Below are 6,000 nucleotides of genomic sequence, written 5' to 3'. Positions count from 1 at the left end.
TTCGCAACTAGCTAACCACAATCCCGGGTGACCACTCCTGGCTAGCGTTTCCATTCTGGAGCAAGCACCAATTAGCCTGAAGCTAGTCCGGCCCGGGCTCCTATGCTACCACCAAAGCCCACTACTGGGCTACAATATCTGGACCCCTTCTACTGCCGGTACGGGGTACGGAACCCTGCCGATCCTCTACGACTGGAATACCGACATAATCTGCCCGAGGACTCCAACAGGCCCCTCAGGCGCGACGTCCGCTGAAGGCCCATTCTGCTAACCTGCTAGGCCTACTAGCTACCTAGAGCTACTTGGAACCCTACTAATTCCACGACATCACCGCACGAAGAGGCAAAAACAGACTTTCCCCCATCGCGACGTCCCCCAAAGGCTAACTTGCTAGCCCCGGTCTGCTAACTGCTAGCTTGCCTGCCCCAGTCTGCTAACTATTAGCTTGCCTGCCCAGGTCTGCTAATTGCTAGCTCCTGCTAACTGCTTGCTTGCTAACCCGGTCTGCTAACTGCTAGCTTGCCAGCCCCGGCCTACTAACTGTCTGAGTTCAACTGTTCTGCCTTATTATTATTCGATCCATGCTGGTCATTTATGAACATTTGAACATCTTGGCCATGTTCTGTTATAATCTCCGCCCGGCACAGCCAGGAGAGGACTGGCCACCCCACATATGATCTCTCTAATTCTCTCTTTCTTTCTCTCTCTCGGAGGACCTGAGCCCTAGGACCATGCCCCAGGACTACCTGACATGATGACTCCTTGCTGTCCCCAGTCCACCTGGCCGTGCTGCTGCTCCAGTTTCAACTGTTCTGCCTTATTATTATTCGACCATGCTGGTCATTTATGAACATTTGAACATCTTGGCCATGTTCTGTTATAATCTCCACCCGGCACAGCCAGAAGAGGACTGGCCACCCCACATAGCCTGGTTCCTCTCTAGGTTTCTTCCTAGGTTTTGGCCTTTCTAGGGAGTTTTTCCTAGCCACCGTGCTTCTACACCTGCATTGCTTGCTGTTTGGGGTTTTAGGCTGGGTTTCTGTACAGCACTTTGAGATATCAGCTGATGTACGAAGGGCTATATAAATACATTTGATTTGATTTGAATATGCCCTAACCAACCATGTTGTCCCACCTCCTTGCACATCCACCATTCCAGTGTTTAATTGCTATATTGTAATTACTTTGCCACCATGGCCTATTTATTGCCTTACCTCCCTTATCCCTTATCTTACCTCATTTGCACTCACTGTATATAGATGTTTTGTTTTCTTTTGTTCTACTGTATTATTGACTATCTTTTGTTTATTCCATGTAATATATGCCATTTAGCTGACGCTTTTATCCAAAGCGACTTACAGTCATGTGTGCATACATTCTACGTATGGGTGGTCCCGGGAATCGAACCCACTACCCTGGCGTTACAAGCGCCATTGTGTAACTCTGTGTTGTTGTATGTGTCAAATTGCTTTGCTTTATCTTGGCCAGCTCGCAGTTGCAAATGAGAACTTGTTCTCAACTAGCCTACCTGGTTAAATAAATGTGAAATTAAAATAAAATAAAAATCACTGGTATCCCAAAACCTATGTCTACCGATGATATTAAAGAACATGTGAAGGGAGGAAAAGGCCTAAAGGTTGATCAGTATGAAAGATGGTCAAAGTAGTGAAAGCCTATCAGTGCTGCTGAAGTTAGAGAAGCTTATGCCTGGGAAAGTGCATGTAGGATTCCTTAGTTTCAATGTTAGAGTATGTGTCCCATATGCACTGCAGTGTTTTCATTGCCAAATAATGGGACATGTAGCTGCTCAGTGTAAAGGAATGAAAAGATGATGGTGAATGTAGGAGCAATGTGAAGGTTAAGTGTTGTAATTGTGGGAGGGAACATAGTGCAGAATTTGGTGGATGCCAGGTGAAGAGAGAGGCTAGAGAGGCTCAGAGATATAGAATTAGTCATGATGTATTGTATGCAGACTGCAGAGGCTGTAAGACAGATTTGTGGAACTACATTGTGGAATGAGGGAGCTCACATGGATGTACATGTAGTAAGTGGACCTACTGTCGGGCAGGTGCTTCTGATGGTCTTGGAATGGTTTGGAGGCCTGTTCATGAATGTACGATGTCAAAAGACACTTTGATAATGAATAAAGTTGACTTCATAGCTTTTATTGGTAAGGTTATCAATACGACTCAGGTTGTGGAAAGCAGAAATGCCAGGATAGAAGGGCATTGTGGAGACGGCAAAATAGATATTGAGGGTAGTAGATGTTACGGTTAAAATGGTTGTTGACATGCTGAACAATCCTAAGGCTGGAGTGTTCCCGCATGATATAGATAAAGTTTAATGGGGTTGGGGAGAGGTTTTGGGGGGAGGTTGTGGTTTAAGCTAGGGATTTATTTTGGTTTTTAATTTTATTTTCATGGCAGATCATGATTGATCGTCCATTCCAACACAGTAGGATGCGGCATGAACATAAACGATTGTTTTGCGGACCGCCATGATATTGCAGCAGCAGCAGCAGCAGAAGAAGAAGAAGAAGCGTTACAGTTGCTCTCAACCAATCGGAAGTGAGTATTTTTCGCGCTGATTGGGACTCGAACTGAGTTTCCCCGCAAAGCTTTAAATTGAACGGAGTCGGCGTTTTCAAGATGATTCAAACTGACTATTTTCCAATTTGATAACTATTCGAGAAATTCAGCAGGTAATTTAACCAATTACTATGCGTATGAGAGGAGAACGCAACTGTGATCATCTTTCAATAAACGTGTCTGTAATTTAGCATGTCATAGGCACGAAGCTAGCTGAATGTCAATCACTAATCTCGCTAACTTGAACTCAGAAACGAGCTCGTGTCACTGAGCGGCGGTTTAATTCCGATCGTTTTCTGGTTCGTTTCACTAGCTAGCTATGTGAAGTAACAGAACATTGTCATTCTATCTCTGTCACGGTTTAGTTGATTTAGCCAATAGCCAGGGACCCTAACTACACAGCTAGGCTACGTTAGCTGGCTGTAACTCACGCCAGTTTTTAGTTGTCGCGTCAGTATCTCAACATTTTGAATGTTTTACCAGAGTGAGAATGTGGTGTCTGATGTGCTTGGTAATGACTACTACTACTACTGCTGCTGTTGGAGTCTGTTAACTAGCTTGGCATGCTCTAGTTTCCGCGGCTTTTCTCGGTGGATGATGCTGGCAGTTAGCGGTGGCTAATCAGTGAGTTATAACCTCTACTGATCATTAATTATTGGGACATGGCAGTAGCAAGCGAGCGAACCAGAGTGCTTAGACAAATGTGTTTATAACTAACCCTCTCATTGTTCTGTGGCTTAGTGAGAACTTAACACGTTTTCTCGTTGCTAGTTAACGTTAGCTGCTACATTTTCAATCATGTGCGGGCGCCCACTAAGGCGCTTATCAGATCAGTTTGCCTTGGTTGATAAGTTTGGTAGCTAGTCAGCAAGTTATCGAGTTAAGCTACTCATTTAAACTGTTCTGATTTGAATGTGGAGACATTTTAGTGAGTTCACGACGTGGTTTAGCTCTTTTATCAGACTGATGTCTCGGTAGTTGTTTGCTGCGTCGCTGAAGTCGACAGCAGACTAGAATTCTACCAGCAGCTCACACGATGACGTCACCGTTCGTATGGTAATGTAAAAAACCTTCAAAATAAAAGGCCACGGTTTCATGACATTGTAATTTGGATAACTCGTTGAAATCATATTTAATTTGAATCATTGGGCACTTTTTATTGTGCCAAAAAGAAATGCAGCAAGTCATTTGTGAAAACAAACAAAAAATATGGTTTTAAAAATATCACTTTCGGCCGTGATTGGGACGTTTCATGACATTGTAACATAGGGCTGCGCGCAATTGGTCCAGCGTTGGCAAGTGTAACCGGTGTGAAATGGCTAGTCAGCAGGGTGCGCGCTAATAGCGTTTCAATCTGTGACGTCACCCTTGGGCTGCCATGGCAAAGGGTGACTGTTGTCTGTGCAGTGGGTCCCCGATTTGAGCCCAGAGGGACGGAAGCTATACTGTTACACCGGGGTAGGGCGTTATTGTAAATAATATTTTGTTCTGAACTGACTTGCCTAGTTCAATAAAGGTTACACACCACACTGACCAAAAAGTTATTTTGTTGGCATTTACACATGTCCCCATTACCAGTAAAATATAATCAAAACCTATTTATTTCACTTGCTGTGGTGTTTCGTTGTTTAGTCTTTCATTCTCAACCAGGATTTCATCATACATGTCAAGCAGTGAAGTTTCAGCTCTGTCTGTCCGTGGCCTCTCTTCCTCGGTACACACTGTCACTGTCTGTTTCCATCTTGTACAGCTGTGTATGTAACATTTAATGTAAAACCTGTTTCTTGTCTGCATCGAAGTAGCAGTCCTTGTACCTAGCATCGAGCATGGTGGTGACACGGTAAAGAGAGAATGTCTGTTAAAGAAGTAGCAGTCCTTGTACCTAGCATCGAGCAAGGTGGCGACACAGTAAAGAGAGAATGCCTGTTAAAGAAGTAGCAGTCCTTGTACCTAGCATCGAGCAAGGTGGCGACACGGTAAAGAGAATGCCTATTAAAGAAGTAGCAGTCCTTGTACCTAGCATCGAGCATGGTGGTGACACGGTAAAGAGAGAATGTCTGTTAAAGAAGTAGCAGTCCTTGTACCTAGCATCGAGCAAGGTGGCGACACAGTAAAGAGAGAATGCCTGTTAAAGAAGTAGCAGTCCTTGTACCTAGCATCGAGCAAGGTGGCGACACGGTAAAGAGAGAATGCCTGTTAAAGAAGTAGCAGTCCTTGTACCTAGCATCGAGCATGGTGGCGACACGGTAAAGAGAGAATGCCACCGAATCGCTTGTTCACAGCCTGTTGGCAGTTTTGTTGAGCAGGTGTTTCAATGCCATGACCGAGGGTATCACGTCTGCTGCAGACTCAGTTGATGAATGTTCAAATGGAGTTAGCTAATGTGTTCATGTGCCATTGAAATGGCATCGGCGGTATGACAACCAGCACATTCATGAGCAACACGGCTTTCCTCAGTACGACTTCCTCGACAACCCACTGTGCTGTCAGACTCTGCATGCTCATGGGGCTGTTATCCCTGGTCCAAATGTCTGTCTTGAAGCTAATAGCAGTAATGCTATTACTGTTTAACTCCGGTAGGGCAACATCTGGTACACACACTTCGTAGTGTGTACCAGTGCTCGACCAGTCAGCGAAAGCCAACATCACCCACGACAGAACGGTTTATTGTCAAGGGCAATGAATTCCATTATTTTGTCGTTAATGGATTTCGCCTTTTGAGTTGTCGCGTTGAAATGTTGTTACTCTTTCAAATGACTGCTGGACTTGTTGACTGCTCGATCCACGCAGCAGACATTGGGCTATGTTAGGAAGGCTGTGTTATATAGGTATCAGCTTTGACATCTGTGTTGCACATCGGCGTTAAACTAGACATCTGGTCGATGTCGGCATTTTTAGCTAATATCGGCCGATTCCAATATCCCTAACTGGTATAAATAATACTTATTTGTAATATTGTATGTCAAATTTTCCATTCATATTTTCAAACACTTGTACTGCACTAGAGTTCCAAAAAATGATCTGTATTTACAAAGTTGAATGCCTTTTCAGGAGTGCTCTTAATAAAATGTCAAGCCTATCGTGCTGCAGGAAGAAGGGTAGAAACGCTGTAGTTGTGAATGTTTTCACCTGTTGATCAAGCTTGTTGCCAATTGTTTTGACTTTCTCGGTATTGTCATTCTGGAGTCTTTGTTTGAAAATTACTATTTTGAGTCGATTAACAATGCCCCTGGCTTTTCAAAATATTGTGCTACTACACAGTGTATGAACCAAATAAAACAGGTTCATCAACATTTTAATGTCGACAATGTGAAATCTTCTAGACCAGTGGTTCCCAACCTTTTCTGATCCGTGGAACACCTTGATGTGATTTACAATTCTGCGGCACACCTACAATTTCTCCGTATATTTA

The 6,000-nt window shown here is 43.9% G+C and overlaps 1 protein-coding gene across 1 annotated transcript in view; it reads left to right on the top strand.

The window, feature by feature from the left end:
* The first annotated feature begins 2,565 nt into the window (after nt 1–2,565).
* The window catches only part of LOC118368015 (histone-lysine N-methyltransferase NSD2-like), a 79,641-nt gene continuing 76,206 nt past the window's right edge, over nt 2,566–6,000 (top strand). Inside the window, exon 1 of the mRNA XM_052495871.1 lies at nt 2,566–2,701. The gene's annotated coding sequence lies outside the window, so the exon portion shown is untranslated. The remainder of the gene's footprint in view (nt 2,702–6,000) is intronic.

This window comes from Oncorhynchus keta, chromosome 35 (genome assembly GCF_023373465.1).
Source record: "Oncorhynchus keta strain PuntledgeMale-10-30-2019 chromosome 35, Oket_V2, whole genome shotgun sequence".
Lineage (NCBI taxonomy): Eukaryota > Metazoa > Chordata > Actinopteri > Salmoniformes > Salmonidae > Oncorhynchus > Oncorhynchus keta.
The sequence above is the reverse complement of the archived record's forward strand: the minus strand, read 5'-3'. Positions and strand labels throughout refer to the sequence as shown.